The 21,014-nt window shown below is 38.2% G+C and overlaps 1 protein-coding gene across 2 annotated transcripts in view; it reads right to left on the bottom strand.

Annotated features, from left to right (window-relative positions):
- MICU1 (mitochondrial calcium uptake 1) overlaps positions 1-20,716 on the bottom strand; it is a 215,715-nt gene extending 194,999 nt beyond the window's left edge. The window contains exon 1 of one of the 2 annotated variants that reach the window (XM_082406888.1): positions 20,572-20,716. The gene's annotated coding sequence lies outside the window, so the exon portion shown is untranslated. The remainder of the gene's footprint in view (positions 1-20,571) is intronic. The other variant, XM_082406887.1, reaches the window with a different exon arrangement.
- Between the last annotated feature and the right edge of the window lie 298 nt (positions 20,717-21,014).

Here is a 21,014-nt window from a genome sequence, read left to right on the forward strand (position 1 = left end):
GCAGAACAAGAAGGGGAAAATAACTATATGAAAACCATGCATAAGGGCAGAAGGTATATGGGAAATCTCTACCTTCTCCTCAATTTTGCTGTAAACATAAAATAGCTCTTAAAAAAAGTAAACTCTTTTAAAAAATTCATGTGGAATCTCAAGGGACCACAAAAAGCCTAAACAATCTGGAAAAAAAGATGAACAAAAGTGGAGGACTCTCACTTCCTGATTTCAAAACTTACTACAAAGCTACAGCAATCAAAGCAGTGTGGTATGACATAAAGACAGACATATACCAATGACATAAAATATAGAGAGCTCAGAAGTAAATCTTAACATATATGGTCAACTGATTTTCAGCAAGGGTGTCAAGACCGTTCAACAAAGAGAAGACCTCTTTTCAACAAATGGTGTGGAGAAAACTGCATGTCCACATGCGAAAGAATGAAGCTGGACCCTTAGCTTACACCCTATGCAAAAAATTAACTCAAAATTGACCATAGACGTAAGCATAAGAGCTAAAACTATAAAACTCTTAGAAGAAAACATAGGGGAAAATCTTTATAACACTGAATTTGGCAATGGTTTCTTGGTCTGAACACCAAAAGCACAGGTAACAAAAGAAAGAATAAACTAACTTCATCAAAATAAAAACTTTTGTGCGTGAAATTATAGTATCAAGAGAATGAAAACACAACCCATAGAAGGGGAGAAAATATTTGCAAAGCATATGTCTAGCAAGGATTACTATCCAGACTATATAAAGAACTCCTACATCTGAACAACAAAAAACAAATAATCCAATTTAAAAATGGGCAAAGGACTTGAATAGACATTTCTCCAAAGAAGACACACAAATGGCCAATAAGTACATGAAAAGATGCTCAACATCATTAGCCATCAGGGAAATGCAAATCAAAACCACAGTGATATACCACTTCACACCCATTAGAATGGCTATTGTCAAAACTAAAAATGCACTTCTCAAACCTTTAAGATTTTCAAGCTGGAACTCAAATATGTAATGTACTGGCATGATAACAATACATCATGGGAATAATATCTTTATCATATGTAGTCCTAAAGTTCTTAATTGTTAATTTCCAGAAGAGCTTAAAATAATTACTTTAAACAAAAAATTCAAGGCCACAAAAAAAAAAAAATTTCAACGCCCTGGAACACAATATATTAGACTTGAATAACACAACTACACATTATTACCTTACAGAACTTCAAAAAGGATTGTGCAGGATAAGAAAAAATGCATCAGAAAGAATATTTTAAAAACCAGAAAGGATATATTTTTATCACCATGATCAACAACTTAATGTAATGGACACATATACAATAGAACACTGAACAGCTGTATATTACACATTCCTTTCAAATACACACAAAAATTATAGAAATTAACCACATGAAATGAAATGACATCAGAGTTTCACATTTAAAAGTCAAGTGACAGTGGGAGTGGGAAGTTACAGATGAACGACTGGCCAAATGTTGATAAATAATGAAGCTGGATAATGGGTACATGGGAGTTTTGTATTGTATATTAAGACATTTTTCATAATTTCATATATGTTTCAAATTTTCATAACAAAAATTATTTAAAAAGAGATTATAGAGGTTCTGGCTCCAGTTAAGATGAAATGAGCACACTCCTTCCTGTCTGTCCCACTGAATGCAACTGAAAGCCCTGGATGGAATATCTATCTGAGGACTCTGAAAAGTAAATGTCAGCAGGCAGAATGGAAAAGGAAATAGATCTCAAGGTAGCGCTGAAATGGAAGTGAGCTTCCAAATTTTTTCCTCTGGTCTCTCCATGCCAGAATTCAAACTTAGCCTGACACCAAACATGTGCACTGGATGCAGACAGAAAGATCTCCAAGAAGAGCCATTTATTTCTGGTTTGATGAGTGGGAAAAGGGACTTACATGAGTAAGAGAGAGTGGGAGAAATCCCCTGGATTTGCGTGTGTGTGTGTGTTTGTTGTGTGTCTTTTTTTGTTTTCTCCCATCCCAGCAACAAAGCACTCCTACAGAGGAACCAGCAGCTGGGAAGTCATCTAAAATCAGAAGGGAAGAATTCTTTTCTAACCAGAGGAACTGTGCTCCAAGAGCACTGGGGCAGCTCTTCTATTTTTCTATCCTCTGTTCACTAGACCCAGGAGGCTGATGTAGTTGAATTATATGACAGGGTAGGGAAAGGAAAATTTCAGGTTTGAATCATGAGAAGCGGGGTCCTTGGGAGCAAGTAAGTGTTGGGGATATCACAAAGAAGGGGAGCTCAATAAAGTGAAACCATAAGGTTCAGTATGATCTCCTGAGCTCACCTCCAAGGTACACACGTAGATCTTACCCTAAGCAGTATAGCAAAGGATCTATGAACTAAAATATGGAGTAGACCACCACCAAGGTTCAAGACTGGCCACTGTGTGGGGCACAAAAGGGACAAATATGGATAGTACTGCAAAGGCTATGAAAACTGAACTGACATTGGAACTACAACCCATAAAAGGTGGGTTGGAATTTGCAGCCTGAACCTAACTAGACCAACTGCCTGCTAAAGAAAAAAAACCAACATTCTTTACAGGATTTAAGTAAGATCTGTAGTGTCAAAACATGACATTCTAGGAGAATTATTTGCTCACAGACCCACTCCAAAAAACTATATAAAGTTCTTCAGATGGAAAAAAAAAATACTGGAGGGAAACTTGGAAATTCGGGAATGAAGGAAGAGCAACAGAAATTGGGTTTCATTGTTTCTGAAAAGTTTGCTGTAACTCTTACCTTTGTTCCTTTGTGTGTAATATGTCACTTTTCCTCTGAGTACTTGTTATTTGGTGCATGCTAGACTGGTAGCAATGGGTTCTCTGTTGTCCTGGGATAGCCACAATTTTCAACAGTGACCTTGTGTCACTGGGTCTTGTGCATGGAGCTTTCTCAGTGGCCCTGTCTCTCCTCAGATGTAGACTTCTGAAGATCTCAGCTTCTGACAGTTTCCTGCCCCTCCCCCAGCGGTTGAGGATTTCTTTTTCTTTTCTTCTTCTCTAGAGTTAATGGATTTTCACCTGTGCTCTGAGGTGACAGGGTTGCCTTACACACTGGTAAAATTAAAAGTCCAACAACACCACATATTGGCAAAGATCTGGAGCAAGGGGAACTCTCACACTTGATGTTGGAAGTGTAAATTGATTCGATCACTTTAGAAAAGTTTTACATTATCTTGATAAATTGAAGACATGAATACCTTTAACCCTGCAATTTTACTGTAGAAAAATTCAAACATATTCTGAGATATGAACAGGAATGTTCATTGCAACACTGCTTGTAATAACCAAAACTAGCAACAACCCAAATGTCTATCAACAGTTAAATGGATAAACATGTCCTAATTCCTAATGTGGATAATGAATAAACAGGGATCCACGCTATAGTCATTAATGAGTACCTTTATTTTTTTACACATTTCACTTCAAAATAAAATATTTTTTTTAAAAAAAGAATTACTAAATTAATTTTGGAAAATTTACATCCCCCCCCAAATGCTTTACAAATAACACACCGTAAGTCTCATAAATATAATGTTCAGTGGAAAAGAATATCATAAAAGAATATACATGGTTAGGTTTCATCTATATAAAGTTCAAAAACAGACAAAACTAAGTGTTTAGTGATACACATAACCATGATTATCACCAAAATTCTGGAAGATAATTTATCTCCTGAAGAGATAAATTGTTTTATCAAATTATGCTCAGAGACTGAGATTGTCTTTGCCAATAACTTATTTAACACAGGTTCATTGCGGGAATTATATAATAATATGTCACAAGCCAACAGCATACAGGATAATGTCTCTTAATAAGCCAATACAGAAATATACTCTAAAGCAATGGTAGATTGCTTTGGGTGGCTGATTCAAATGATTACACTATTGTTCCAGGCAAAGAGGAGATGAAAGAAATAAAGCCCAAATTTAGTTGAGGTGTACCTTTCTATAAGTTGGTTTTCTGAACAGTCAGCTTAGCCAACCAAGAGCTGCCAGTGCAAACTGAAGTCCCTTGTTGCTAGAGCTGGATGCTAGTGGAATGAAGGCACCAGTGCTGGCTGACAATATGATCTCCTTCACAAGACCGCTGCACTGTTTTCATCACTGCTGGCAAAGAGTAACCTTGCCACAGCAGGTCTTTGGAGAGTTATTTTAGATCAGCAAAGAGTAGCCTTGCCCAGATTGAACACTCTCAGTAAGTCCTCACAAGTTCTTGGTATTTAAAGTTTAAATGTTCATTACAACATAGTCACTCCTCCATATGTTCACATCAACAAGCACTTAGTAGCACAACAACTTTGATGATATCATCTTGACACAGCCTCCCCAATGTAAACAAATTCACCCTTAGATCAAAACAACTTCACTTAAGCCATAAACAAGTAGGTATGAAATCATAACAAACCAACACACAGCAAGCTGTGTGATCAAAGAAGGGCACATCTGGGACTTCTGGGGTGATGTAAATGTTCTTTTTGGCCTGATATGGCTCACTTTTTAAAATTATTCTTTAAAGTGTACATATCTGTTTCATGTAGTCTTCTTTATGTGCTATATGCCATATCTATATGTGATATATACAATATAAAATTCTTTTTTAATGATACCCAACCATTCAAAAGCTGATATTAGGCTGAGTTAATCTAACCATACAAGAGAACAAACCTAAATGGCCTATGTAAACCTACAACCATATCCTCATTTGTAATTTGCTAACCGTCTAATTCATTCGTTGCTAAGTCTGTTTGCTTTGCTCATAAAGCTGTAACATGGGAATGTATAGCAAAAGCAGTGGTTGACTAAACCTAACTTTACAAAAAGCTGAGACTAAACCCAGGAAGAGCACATTTTTTAAAAATAAGGGAAACACAAAATTTTGATCAACAATAATGTTATTATATGTACCATAGAACAAAGAATGCTTTATGCGCTTCCCTATTAAATTAAAAGCTCTAAATCCTACTGTGATATAGAAATATGTGAACATAAAATGAAGTAATCAATATTTAATAAGAATGTCACCTTACGTTTGCAGAGAACTTTATATTTTAAAATGCTCCAATGAATACTCTCATTTGCACTATACTCAGTTTCCAGAAATGGAAAACGAGGTACCTGTATTAAAATGTAATAACAATTCCATGTCAGAACTCAACTGTGAGGCCATGACATGTTTCTCAGAGTCTCATTCAACAGCAAAGAATCTGTAAGAATAATATACATTTCTGCCAAAGGAAGTCTCTTTCTACATAAATAACAATTTCAGCGGAATTTTTTAGTGCTCACAACAACAGACATCTTTATTGATACTCTTTTATAACAATCTGTCTATATTTACGTTCTCTCTAGAAACAAACCTGCTAGGCTGACAGCAATATTAGATATTTCACAGGATGTTTTCCTGCCTTTTTTACCTTTACTCCAATTTCTATTTACCCAGGTACTTTTTTTTTTGTTTAAGACTTTCGCTTATTTACTTGAAGATGTTTTAAACCTCAGGATTTAATTAAAGCAAAATTAGAACATCACAAATTAAAGTTCTACTAAACATGTAGATAAGTTTGTATTGTTGTATAGTTTGTTTTGTTCTGCTTTGTTTAATAAACTGAGGCCCAGAAAGTTAACTGTCTTACTCAAGGTAATCTAGTTAACTTGACCTCTTACTGGCCATTAATTTTGAAGTCAGCCAGACCTGTGTTTCTGACTTTGGCAACTTTGTGCTTCCATAGAACAGGGATACTTACTGCAAAGAACTATGAGGAGGATTAAATGAGAAAATGCTTGTAAAAAGCTGAGCACGGTAGCAAATTATGAATAAATGTTTGTTTGGAAGGCAGTATAAGAGAATGCTGCTAACGGTGATAAATCAAATAAAAACTGTATAGTGTAACATAAATTTCACTAAAATGTTACATAAACATATAACGCCTAAATATTTTCCTTTTAATGCAAACATTTAATTAAAACACAGAACAAGACTCCAATCATAAACTTATCTATAATCTATCCTTGCTATCTAATCAAGGAAATGGACATTTTTGTTTCTTTTTCTAATCTAAATACCATTTCAAATCCATGGAATCACTTTGCCATTTCTAAGAAACCTTGCATTTTGACTCAAAACTATCTACTCCAACAAGAAAAAAACAAACAACCCAATTCAAAAATGGGCAAAGGATTTGAACAGCCATGTCTCCAAGGAAGATATACAAATGGTCAATAAGTACATGAAAAGATGCTCAACATTATTAGTCATTAGGGAAATGCAAATCAAAACCACAATTAGATACCACTTTACACCCATGAGGATGGCTATTATCAAAAAAACAAAAGCAAACAAAAAAGAAACAGAAAACAGCAAGTGCTGGAGAAAATGTGAAGAAATTGGACCCTTGTACACGGCTGGTAGGAATGTAAAACAGTGCAGCCGCTATGGAAAACAGTTAAACATAGAATTACCATGTGATCCAGCAATTCCAACCTTAAGTATATATCCACAAGAATTAAAAGCAGAGATTCAGGGACTTCCTGGTGGTCCAGTGCTTAAGAATCTGCCTTCCAATGCAGATGACCAGGTTCGATCCCTGGTCATGGAACTAAGATCCCACGTGCTGCAGGGCAACTAAACCCATGCACTGCAACTACTGAGCCAGCGCACTCTAGAGCCTGCACACCACAACTAGAGAGCCTGCATGCTGCAAGTACTGAGCCCGTGAGCTCTGAGGCCCATACACCACAACTAGAGAGAAGCCTGTGCGCGCCACAATGAAGAGCTCGCATGCCGCAATGAAAAGATCCTGCATGCCGCAACGAAGACCCAACACAGCCAAATAAATAAATAAATGCAGAGATTCAAACAGATACTTGTATACCAGTGTTCATAGCAACATTATTCACAATAGCCAAAAGGTGGAAATAGCCCAGAAGTCCAACAACAGAAAAACAGATAAAAAAAATATTCTGTGTACATACAATTGATTATTTGGCCTTAAAAAGAAATGAAATTCTGATACACACTACAACATAGTAGTCAGATTCTATTTTTAGCTTTGGGTCCTTTAAATTCCCCTGTACCCCTTATGGCAGCGTGTAGTGCAGCTGCAAACGCCTCCAGATCATCATCCACCCTATCCTGCCTGCATGTAAGTTACCCACAACAAACTTCATAAATGCACTTTATGGAGTTGCCTGCTTTGTTTTTTGGTCTCAAAGTTCCTTCTCAGTTCAGAAAATATTATTCAATATCTCTGCTTTCCAACATGGGTCAACAGTAGGCTATTAGTAGTTAAGTTTGGGGGGAGTCAAAAGCTATATGTGGATTTTTGACTGCTCAGCGGGGGCGGGGGGGGGGGAGTGTCAGTGCCCCTAACCTCCACCTTGCTCAAGGGTCAACCATAATTACCAACCTACAAAGAGGGAACCAAGAAACTATATACCCAGACCTCACTCGTCTCCCATCCTCTGCCACTGGCCAAACCCTACTGGATACCAGAGCGAATGGAGCTTGTAGCATGTAGTCCATAAAGGTCAGCTTCTTGGAGCACAAGCAGGATGGAGAAGGGTAAAGAGTGAATATAGGGACTTCCCTGGCGGTCCAGTGATTAAGACTACACGCTTCCATTGCAGGGGGAATGGGTTCGATCCCTGGTCAGGGAACTAAGATCCCCACGTGCCGCAGCACAGCCAAAAACAAAAAAAGAGTGAATATAGAGGGAGCAAATGAAGACTATCGAGCACAATAAGACATACTACTTTACTTCACATTTCTATTTTATTATACAAAAGGAAGAATTATAATAAACATATTTTTCAGTACAAAGAAGTTGTTCCTGTTGCCACAAAAAGTAGGGAAGTGAATAGGTTAAAAAGAGAAAGGTTTTTTGTTGTTATTTAAAAAGAAAAGAAACCCACACATTATTTTATTTTTGGCTGCATTGGGTCTTCGTTTCTGTGCGAGGGCTTTTTCGACTTGTGGCGTGCGGGGGCCACTCTTCATTGCGGTGCACGGGCCTCTCGGTGTCGCGGCCTCTCTTGTTGCGGAGCACAAGCTCCAGACGCGCAGGCTCAGTAGTTGTGGCTTACGGGCCTAGTTGCTCCGCGGCATGTGGGATCTTCCCAGACCAGGGCTCGAACCCATGTCCCCTGCATTGGCAGGCAGACTCTCAACCACTGCGCCACCAGGGAAGCCCAACCCACACATTTTTGATAAGAGGATTCAGTACACAGTCTGCCACAATACCTTTGCAAACACAGAGATAAAATATGAAGAAAGAAAAAGGAACAATATACCAGAATATTAGAGCTAAAAGAGACCTTAGAAATTTTCAAATTTTCAGTACAAAAGGAAACAGGCCAGAGAGGATGATTCTTCAAGAAACGTCATTAAAATCATAAAGCTACTTAGCAGCAAAGTTGGAAACAGAAACTAGGTCTAGTAACTCCCATAACTACTTGTCTAATTCTCTTCCCATCATACTTACACTATAGAAATTAAGCTGGAAATGTTTCTATCAAACAAAATTTCTCTAGTTGTTCTATCAAACAAAATTTCTCTAATATCTAGTTTGATATTAACTATCAAACAAGTTAAAAAACAATAACCACCACTGAGACTCATAGGTTAGAATGCTTCTTATAGTAGTAGAACCCTAGGTTTCCCACAATAACAATATTCTGCCCTCTACCCTCTTAACCAAAAAATGACACTGTGTGAATCTTAATACAGTACACATAGTACCTAGAAGTTGAACAGAGACTTAACCTGAGCTTAAGAAAATATGCAGTCAGGAAAGAAATTATCAATGAGTTGAGAGCCATTTTCCTATAGAGCATGAAATTAAAACCTCTGGGTTAAATAAGTAATGCGAGTAATCTAAAGCTTTGACAATTGAATTGCTCCTTCAAAAGCTAGGATATATATGAAGAATGCATACTCCATTGGTCAGGATGAACACAAAAATCACTTCCTAAAAAGGACACTAATTATATACTTAGTTAAAAAAAAAAAAAAAGAGTAAAAATGGAGTATCTGAAAGACAAAACCCATAAAATCAATTATAAAGAGAAACTAATGAAAAAAAAAAAGGATTGAGAAACTAAGTGTTAAGGATTAAATTATTTATAAAAGTAAAAGCAAATTAAAAATCGCTTCTTGGGCTTCCCTGGTGGCGCAGTGGTTGAGAGTCCGCCTGCCAATGCAGGGGACACGAGTTCGAGCCCTGGTCTGGGAAGATCCCACATGCTGCAGAGCAGCTAGGCCCATGCGCCACAACTACTGAGTCCACATGCCACAACTACTGAGCCTGCCCACCACAACTACTGGAGCCCGTGCTCCGCAACAACAAGGGCCACTGCAATGGGAAGCCCGTGCACAGCAATGAGGAGTAGCCCCTGCTCGCTGCAACTAAAGAAAGCCCGCGTGCAGCAACAAAGACCCAATGCAGCCAAAAATAAATAAATAAAATAAATTTTTTTTTTTAAATGGCTTCTTTTGGGACATCCCCGGTGGCACAGTGGTTAAGAATCTGCCTGCCAATGCAGGGGACACAAAATCGATCCCAGGCCCAGGAAGATCCACACGCTGCAGAGCAACTAAGCCCATGTGCCACAACTACTGAGCCTGCACTCTAGAGCCCACGTGCCACAACTACTGAAGCCCGTGCACCCTAGTGCCCGCCTGTCACAACTACTGAGCCTGCATGCTGCAACTACTGAAGCCTGTGCGCCTAGAACCTGTGCTCCGCAACAAGAGAAGCCACCGAAATGAGAAGCCCGCGCACTGCAATGAAGAGTAGCCCCCACTCGTTGCAACTAGAGAAAGCCCACGCACAGCAACGAAGACCCAAAGCCAAAAAAAAAAAAGACTTCTTTTCCATTAAAGAGAGATATTAACGGGGCTTCCCTGGTGGTGCAGTGGTTAAGAATCCACCTGCCAATGCACGGGACATGGGTTCGAGCCCTGGTCCGGGAGGATCCCACATGCCGTGGAGCAACTAAGCCCATGTGCCACAACTACTAAGCCTGCACTCTAGAGCCTGTGAGTCACAACTACTGAGCACGCGAGCCACAACTACTGACGCCCGCACACCTAGAGCCTATGTTCCGCGACAAGAGAAGCCACTGCAATGAGAAGCCCATGCACCGAAACGAAGAGTAGCCCCCATCGTCGCAACTAGAGAAAGCCTGCGCGCAGCAACAAAGACCCAACTCAGCCCAAAATAAATAAATAAATAAATATTTTAAAAAAGAAAGATATTAACATCAAACCTTTATAGTTCATTTAAAAACTTTCAAACACTCAGAAAATTTCAAAGAATACTATTATGAACACCACATGTACATTACCTAGATTGAACAATTAACATTTCACCTATTTGCTTCATCTATCTATGTCTATCAGGCTATTTTTAAGGCTGACAACTTCAAAGTTACAGACATTAAAACACTTTAAATATTTCAATAATATTTTCCTACATCACTACAATACCATTATCACACTTATTCAAATTAATTGCAATTTCCTAATATCTTCTAATGAGTAGTACGTATTCAAACTTCCACAAAATATATAGCTGATTTTTCAAACTAGGATCCACACAAAAATCATGTATTATCTTTGGTTTTGTTTCTCTAATCTCTCTAATCTAGAATAGTTCCTTCATATACAAACTTTTTCTCCCCTGACCACCCTAATCTTATTTTATTAGCTATACATAAAATTTATCCACACCCAGTAGAATGGCTATTCTATGTTTGTTTGTTTATTCATTATATGAAAGTGGAATCCTTAGGGAAAAAAACAAAAAAAGAAAGTGGAATCCTTGTGCACTGCTAATGGGAATGTAAGATGGTGCAGCCACTACAAAAAACAGTATGGCAATTCCTCAAAAAATTAAACATAGAATTACCATATGATCCAGCAACTCCACTCTGGGGTATATACCCAAAAGAACTGAAAGCAGAGACTTAAACAGCTATTTGTACACCCATGCTCATAGCAGCACTATTCACAGTAGCCAAATGGTGAAAGCAACACAAGTGTCCATCAACATGAATGGATAAACAAAATGTGGTTTATAAACACAATGGAACATTACTCAGCCATAAAAAGGAAATCCTGCCACATGCTCCAACATGTATGAATCTTGATGACATTATGCTAAGTGAAATAAATCAGTCACAAAAAGATAAACACTGTATGATTCTGCTTATATGAGGCACCTAGAGTAGTCAAAATCACAGAGACAGAAAGTAGAATTGTGGTTGCCAGGGACTGGAAGGAGGGGTATTGGAGAGTTATTTAATGGATGCAGCATTTCACTTCTACATGATGAAAATAGTTCTTGAGATGGATGATAGTGATGGTTTCACAAGATCTGAATGTACTTAATACCATTGAAGTGTACACTTAAAAAATGGTTAAGGGCTTCCCTGGTGGCGCAGTGGTTGAGAGTCTGCCTGCCGATGCAGGGGACGCGGGTTCGAGCCCTGGTCTGGGAAGATCCCACATGCCGCGGAGCAACTAAGCCCGTGCGCCACAACTACTGAGCCTGCGCGTCTGGGGCCTGTGCTCCGCAACGAGAGGCCACGATAGTGAGAGGCCCGTGCACCGCGATGAAGAGTGGCCCCCACTCGCCGCAACTGGAGAAAGCCCTCGCACAGAAACGAAGACCCAACACAGCCAGAAATAAATAAATAATTTTAAAAAAAAATAGTTAAGATGGTAAATTTTATATTATGTGTATTGTACCACAATTTTTAAAATTGAAGAAAAAGGAAGGAAATTCTGATACATCCTACAACATGCATGAACCTTAAAGACTTAAACTAAGTGAAACAAGCCAATCACAAAAAGACAAATACTATATGATTCCACATATATGACAAACCTACAGCAGTGAAATTCAAAGAAACAGAAAGTAGTATGGTGATGCCAGAGACTGAGGGGAGAAGGAAGTAGAGAGTTATTGTTTAATGGGTATAGTTTTCTGTTTGGGAAGAAGAAAAAATTCCAGAAATGAATGGTGGTGATAATTGTACAACAATGCAGATACACTTTATGCCTGCCAATTGTGTACTTTTAAATGGTTTTTTTAAAATGGTAATTTTTTTAAAACAGTGGTAAAATATACATGAAATTTACCATTTTAACCATTTTAAAGCTTATAGTAAGTATATTCACCACACTGTGCAATCACAGCACAACCCTAATTTTTTAACAGAACAGGACATCTATATTGCATTTCTCAAATTCTGTATGTATCTAATTGCTTCCTTGTAGAATGGTTTAAATATTTCTCTAGCCCCTTTATTTCCTGTAAACTGGAAGTTACATCTTGACTTGTGTTCTTCTCCCATGTCTAATCTGCCATTAATAACATCAAGTGTATCTTTCATCTCAGACATTGTAGTTTCCATCTCTGGAGGTTCAGTTGGGTCTTTTTTGTATCTTCCATGTTTCTATTTAAACATTCGCTCTTTCTTCTAGTTTCCTGACCATACGGAATACAGTTTTAAAAAACTGTTTTACCATCCCTCTCCACTAATTCTATCACCTGTGTCCTTCTGTTTCAGTTTTCATTGTTTTTCTTGTCATTATGAGTCATATTTTCCTGCTCCTTTGCATGCCTAGTAATTTCTGATTGGATGCCAGACACTGTGAATTTTACCTTTTTGGGTGCTGGATATTTTTGTATTCGTGAATCTGTTCTTGAGCTTAGTTCTAGGACATGAATACGTTACTTGGAAACAGTTTGACTGTTTCAGGTCTTGCTTTTAAGTTTTTTTGGCTGGGTCAGAGCAGTGTTTAGTTTAAGGCTAATTTACCCCACTACTCAGGCAAAACCCTTCTGAGTACAGTAGTCCCCCCTTAACTGTGGTTTGGCTTTCTGTAGCTTGTTACCAACAGTTAACCTTGATCCAAGAATATTAAATGCAAAATTCCAGAAATAAACAATTCATAAGTTTTAAACTATGTGCTATTCTGAGTAGCCTGATGAAATCTCACACTGTCCTGCTCCGTGCCCCGTCCCCTGTCCCGCCTGCCCCCCATATGAATCGTCCCTTTGTCCATCATATTCATGCTTTATATGCTACTCACCAGTTAGTATATACAGGCTTTGGTACTCCCCAGTTTCAGGCATCCACTGGGGGTCTTCGAATGTATCACCCACATATAAGGGGGGACTACTGTACTCCACCTGGTGACCTGTTAAAATATATTCCACTCTGGCTGGTAGGAAAAAACACTATCCCTGCCTTTGTTCGCTCTTTTCAGGTAGTTCTTCTCCTAGCCTCGGGTAGTTTCCTCACATGTAGTCACTGATCAATTCTCAGCTGAATACATGAGGGTTCTCCCTCCTTCTGGCTCTCTCATCTCTAGCATTCTGCCCAGCAAACTCCAGTTGTCTTGGCCTCCCCAGACTCTCTCAATTCAGGAAGACCACTGTGCTCTGCCTGGGTTCGCCCTCCCTACTCTGCAGCTGGGAAATGCTCTCCAGGCAGCAAGTCAGAACAATCACAGAGCTCACCTCATTTGTTTCCCATCTCTCAGGGATCACTCTCCTTTGCTGCACAATGTCCAAAATCCAGGAAACAACTGTTTTGTATATTTTGTCTCCCCTTGTAGCAGCTCCAGGTGGGAGGGTAAATATGGTCCCTGTTATTCCTTCTTCACAGGAAATGGAAGTTAAGATCAATTTTTCTGTCCCTTTTATTCCTCATTGTCTTTGTATATTATTTTAAGGCAACTCTCAGACATGGTATCATTTCACTGCTATATAGTTTAGTATGCCTCTCCAAAAACATGGACTTTCTTTCTACATAAACATGTCACTGTTATACTTAACAAATTTAACAATAATTCCCTGGTATCATCTAATGTCCAGTCCATATTCCAATTTCCCCAACTTTTCAAAAAATTCTTTTCCTTGTAAACAACTGGTTGTTCAAATTCTCTTTAACGCTAGCATCTAATGAACACTACTCTGTGAGGGATACTATGCTAAATGTTTGATATCCATTGCCTTATTTAATCCTCAATAACCCTGAGCTAAGTATTATTATCATTTCTATTTTACTGAGAAGGACACCAAAGCTCAACACTTTTAAGAAATTTGCCAGTGGATGGCAGGGGAGGGTTTCTCTGATCCCAAGGCCATTGCTCTTAACCATTATGCTTCATTACCATCTCAGGAATTATGAGGATAGAAAGTCAGATGATATCAATGCTTAAGTTGAAAATCAAATTCTGAAACAACTTAATTTAAATGTTATCATAGATCAAAGACCCAAGAAAATTAGCAATGCTTCTTTATTTGAAATACATTACAATAGAATCTACTTGATCATTTTTAAAAATACAATTTCCAAATCTAAAAGTAAGTTTGATTTGAACAAGGAAGGAACATGATTGAAATACAAATTAACTATCATCTGAAACTAGCAAATGTAGATATAAGTGTATTTATAATAATCCACAATTCTGTCAAATAGAATGTGCTGGGATGATAGAAATGTTTCATATCTGCACTGTTCAACACAGTAACCACTAAAACAACCCAATCAAAAAATGGGAGGAAGACCGAAATAGACATTTCTCCAAAGAAGACATACAGATGGCCAAGAGGCACATGAAAAGATGCTCAACATCGCTAATTAGTAAAGAAATGCAAATCAAAACTATAATGAGGTATCACCTCACACCTGTCAGAATGGCCAACATCAAAAAATCTACAGGGCTTCCCTGGTGGCGCAGTGGTTGAGAAATCTGCCTGCCAATGCAGGGGACACGGGTTCGAGCCCTGGTCTGGGAAGATCCCACATGCCGCGGAGCAGCTGGGCCCGTGAGCCACAATTACTGAGCCTGCGCGTCTGGAGCCCGTGCTCTGCAACAAGAGAGGCCGCGATAGTGAGAGGCCCGCGCACCGCGATCAAGAGTGGTCCCCGCTTGCCACAACTGGAGAAAGCCCTCGCACAGAAACGAAGACCCAACACAGCCATAACTAAATAAATAAATAAATAATTAATTAATTAAAATTTTAAAAAGTAACCTTATTAAAAAAAATCTACAAACAATAAATGCTGGAGAGGGTGTGGAGAAAAGGGAACCCTCTTGCACTGTTGGTGGGAATGTAAATTGATACAGCCACTATGGAGAACACTATGGAGGTTCCTTGAAAAACTAAAAATAGAATTACCATATGACCCAGCAATCCCACTACTGGGCATATATCCAGAGAAAACCATAACTCAAAAAGACACATGCACCCCAATGTTCACTGCAGCACTATTTACAATAGCCAGGTCATTGAAGCAACCCAAATGCCCATCGACAGACGAATGGATAAAGAAGATGTGGTACATATATACAATGGAATATTACTCAGCCATAAAATGGAACGAAATTGGGTCATTTGTAGAGATGTGGTTGGACCTAGAGACTATCATACAGAGTGAAGTAAGTCAGAAAGAGAAAAACAAATATCGTATATTAATGCATATATGTGGACTCTACAAGAATGGTAGAGATGAACCTGTTTGCAAGGCAGAAATAGAGACACAGACGTAGAGAACAAACGTATGGACACCAAGGGGGGTGGATGGGGTGGTGGGATGAATTGGGAGATTGGGATTGACATATATACACTAACTAATATATATAAAATAGATAACTAATGAGAACCTGTTATATAGCACAGGGAACTCTACTTCACTTCACTATACAGTAGAAACTAACACAACATTGTAAAACAACTGTACCCCAATTACCTAAAGTCACCATAAATTCTGATCTGAACTTTCAAGGTGCTCAATGCTTAGCTCCCTTTGTATAGTGAAGGAACATGCTATCTTCCACTTACTGAGCTTTACTGAGCTCAGAGTTTGTGTAAAATTCACTCAATACATTCCCCCAGCCTGACAGTTATACTTGGAGGAGGCAATCTTTACTTTTTATGTTTTTTTAATTGAAATATAGTTAATTTACAGTGTTGTGTTAGTTTCAAGTATACAGCAAAGTGATTCAGTTATACACACATATATGTGGGTGTGTCTACATATATATATATATATATATATATATATATATTCTTTTTCAGATTCTTTTCCACTTTAGGTTATTACAAGATATTGAGTATAGTTTTCCTGTGCTACATAGTATGTCCTTGTTGTTTACCTATTTTATATATTGTAGTGTATATATGTTAATTCCAAACGCCTAATTTATCTCTCCCCTGCCCCAGCCCCACTATCCCCTTTGATAACCGTAAGTTTGTTTTCTATGTCTGTGAGTCTGTTTCTGTTTTGTAAATAAGTTCATTTGTATCATTTTTTCAGAGTCTACATATAAGTGATATCATATGTTTGTCTTTCTCTGTCTGACTTACTTCACTTAATGTAATAGTCTCTAGGTCCATCCATGTTGCTACAAATGGCATTATTTCATTCTTTTTTATGGCTAATATTCTACTGTATATATGTACCACATCTTCTTTACCCATTTATCTGTCAGTGAACATTTAGGTTGTTTCCATGTCTTGGCTATTGTAAATGGTGCTGCTGTGAACACTGGGGTGCACGTATCTTTTCGAATTAGAGTTTTCATCTTTTCCAGATACATGGCCAGGAGTGGGTTGCAAGATCATATGGTAACTCTATTTTTAGTTTTTTAAGGAACCTCCACACTGTTCTCCATAGTGGCTGCACCAGTTTACACTCCCACCAACAGTGTAGGAGGGTTCATTTTTCTACACACCCTCTCCAGCATTTATTATTTGTAGATTTTTTGATGATGGACATTCTGACTGGTGTGAGGTGATACCTCATTGTAGTTTTGATTTGCATTTCTCTAATACTTAATGATATTGAGCATCTTTTCATGTGCCTGTTGGCCATCTGGATGTTTTCTTTGGAGAAATGTCTATTTAGGTCTTCTGCCCATTTTTTTGACTGGGTTGTATTTTTTATATATATCAAGCTGTGTGAGCTTAAGCAATCTTTAAAAACTTAGGCAGTCTGCTAATAATTATGTAGTTTAAACAAAGTTTTCTCATTTATTGCTATATATGCAATATAGAATTTTAAAACCTGCTAAAATCAAGACAAGCTGAATAATGAACAATCTTGCTAATTCTGCAGACACCTATATATTTTAAACTCTCTGGGGCTAAGCATTCTGAAATTGGGAAAATAAACTCTTCTAGACATTATTTTTTGTCATTGTTATTATTAACAATTACATTTAATGAGAATCTACTACATCCTAGGCACTTGGCATATATTAATTAATCCTTACAAGACCCTTTGAGATAGGTATTATCATCTCCATTTGTAAATGAAATAATCTCAAATTCAGAGAGATTAAGTAACTTGCTCAATATCAAGTGATGGAGTTGGGTTTTAGAATATAGACCTGCCTGTCTAAACTAAAGCCTGGTAGCCAATTGTTAGCCACCAATGTTAGCAATCAAAGTTCAAATGTCCATTGAATCGAGCTACTAGCATCTTTTAAATGAAAACAAGAGTAAACAATATGCTGATTCTATCATATTTTCTCTTAAAATATAATGAACCGACAGAATAATCCATAAAGATATAAAACCAGACATTAATGTTAACTGTAGTTTTAAAGTTAACACCCAGTGACAACAATTAGTGACTATTATCTTTTATATTTTACACAATGTCAAAATGAAGTAGTTTCTATGCAGATTTTTGAACACGGAATAATTAAAAGAATCAGCATGCAATCATATTTACTATATACACTTAAATATTTAAAACACTTTTATTTACTGTTTATAAACTACAGTTTATATAATCAAGTTCACCCACAGTACAAAAAATACTTACCAATAATCAATTTTAACAAGCTGGCCAAATATACAATATATTTAAAGTTAGAAAATCTGAATACTCCAGAGCATGAGTACTTACACATGTAATAACAATACAAATAGGTGCAAAGAGTTTAAATTTCAAGTTTTATAAATTAATAAAATAATACACATTAAAAAAGGAAACATCAACATGTAAATTTTAAAATACAATTAATTTATACTGGGAAAGGAAAGCAATTAATTTTTTAAAAATATATGTAATATTATTTTAGTGAACATCTGCTGTTTTTGTCTGCCCAGCAATCTTTCTGCCTTCTCCAGGAAATGACACCTCAATTTTCCTTTAGGAACTGTATGTCACCTACCCTTAATTCATGTGGTTTGAAAATGTATCCCCCTCCACCCCACTCCAGGGTGGGAATAAGATCCAATCCTAGCCACACAAAGCATTCCAACTGTCTGGCCACAGAGATTGCCTCTAAGATGGGCAATGACCCAAGTCAGGCCAAGGAGACTCCCACACAGTCGTTTGGTGTTATCATAGAGAAAGGGAAATCTTCTCTCTTCTGGAGTTTCTGAGGTTGTAGGATGTAAGCCTAATACTATTAGTACCATTTTTCCCAGGGAGTCTGACTCCAGACTCTGCTTTTCCACACTGACTCCCAAAAATGCAAGGGGAACTAGTGGTTACCTGGTGGCAGGGAAAAGATAAATTAGGATTTCAACTTTGTGTCATACTTTCTACAATGTTTTTACTTTTCAAAAATAAGCACATATTACTTTTATAATAGGAAATATAAAACATTTAAAAATACTAGCCTTGTGTTTTGTTCTCATATATGCTGAGATATCAATATCTCATGTCTTAAAAGCATTAATAATTTTCTCATAATTTACAAAAGTGAGTAAACATCTACTTAAAAAGAATCAGCTTTTTCCCTCGGCACGAAATCAAGCTATTTTCATTTTGAGTGGGGGGAAAAAAGCTGTGAGTAAACTTTTTTAAAAAATTGGCTCTCTTTTAAAGGAAATAGTAAAAAAAAAACTCTACTCCTTATGGAAAAAAAATGGTAAACATTCAGCAATTGCTGCAGCCATTGTAAAAATTGCTCAAGAGGGAAAACTAAAGATTGAAAGTGGCCAAATTAGGTATAATAACTTTATCAATTACTTTAGTCCTATAATTCTGAATAATATAAAATCTGAAGTGTCAGTTAAATCTTTCAGTTATAATTATTTTACATAATATTGCATTATGGGAGAAATTAGATACCATTGGTAAATACAGGAAAGTCACTCTCAAAATGCACCCCTTGGAAATGTTAAAAAGTTTACTGAATATAGTAAATGTTCTATAGATTATAAATGAAGATAGCAATACACTCTTTTGTTCTCTTGCTCTTATTAGTTTCTATCACTCTTTCCTTTTCCCCCCAGGCACACAACCAACTCCTGAATCTTTCCTTTTTGTTAGCATTACTTTGTGTCTTATAATCCTCAGTAAGGACACTTAGAGCAGCTAGAGGCCAGAGCCACCTTCTCACAAACAAGTGGCAGTAGGTTCTAAAAATTTTTTAGAGTAAGGCAATATTTAACAAGCTCAATACCTTACCCAACGCTAGGAAGATAACGGGTGGTCGAACTGGCCAACACCTCTCTCAAGATGCTGGCATTTTATTAATTTGTCATACAGTTTAATGAAACCTAAACTCTCCTACAGCTATCAACCCCAAACTGTTTCACTCCTTTCTACTGCTAGATCACTTGCACATGTAACTCAAAGGAATACTTTAACATAAACAAAGGTATACCCAAGAAACTGCCCCCAAACCGATAGACACACCTATTGATACTTATAAAACAGAAATAAAATAGGAATTTCCAGGTACCACAAGGAAAATAAAGTATTTTACTCTAGTCCCTTAACTATAATATGGTTATTCTACTTATATTTATAAATATCTACAATACTTTTTAGGCATCTGAAAGAGAAGATAAAGAAACCATGACATAACAGAGATCGCAACCTAAAAAACAGTTTGTTTTAAACTCTTTTCCGAACAGTCACACTGAGTCAATAACGCCCGGCTCATTCTCAAAGCATCGTATTGTGGGCCAGGATAGTATGGTGAGAAGGAAACTTGACAGAGAATGAAAACTGGTTACGGCACTGGGAAAGATAAAAACTGAACAGTCCAAGAAGCCTGCACTTTGTTATGTTCCTTCAGGTCCCAGTGATTTTTCCACTTCTTTCTTCGTTTCAAAGATTAATACTTCCCCCATCAGAGATCTAACTGTAAACTCCGCACCCACTTCCAACCACATCCACAAATCCCAAGGATGTGTCCCTGGTCACCCGTGAGAAGAGGGACGTCGGCGCTCAAGTGAACCCTGCGGTTGGGAACTCGGTAGTAGAAGTTCTCCTGGGACAGGGAGAAGGGATTGGGTGAGGTGAAGGTAAAGCCGAGGAAGGGAAGAAGGCAGGACTAAGGACTGCTCTCAAACCCCTAAACTGAGCTCAGGGAGAGACAGCTATCCCGCTCGACCAGAGAAGTCTGACCCCAGAGCAGACAAACAGCCGGAAACAGCCGGCCCCGCAGGTCAAGTCCCTAAAGCTGTTTCGCATCCCCTTCCCTTTCGTCTTTCCTAAAAGGCTGTCTCCTTATACCCTTCAGAGTCCAGGACTTACCCGTCCACGCTGGAGCTCCAGCTGCTTCTCCGTCAAAGCCGCCCACCTCTGAAAACCATAGAGACGAAGAAACAGGCGAGACCAAGCTCCACCTGCACCGCCCACCCTCACGTGACTCTCCTAGCCGCTGAGCCTGTCGGGATCGTGGTGAAACGCGTGTGGGAGGGGCACGGAGGAAAAGGAGTGGGGAGAGCCCAGGGAAGCAACCGGCCCCTCCCCGGCCTCGGGCCCCGCCCCCTCAGTGTTTAGGCGGGAAGGTGAGCGAGTACCCGGAAGATCTCTGGCTTTTTCTCTGGCGTTCCTCCCTCCCCGCCCCCCCACACAAGGGGTACAGGAGTCTTTTAAAGAGATTTATTGTGCGTGCTGCCACCTTGTTGGTACCCTTTTACGTGTTGGCTAAGCAAAAAGGAGTCAGTGAAAAGGAAATTGGACCACAGTGAGTT

This window comes from Balaenoptera borealis (assembly GCF_965194805.1).
Source record: "Balaenoptera borealis genome assembly, chromosome: 10".
NCBI lineage: Eukaryota > Metazoa > Chordata > Mammalia > Artiodactyla > Balaenopteridae > Balaenoptera > Balaenoptera borealis.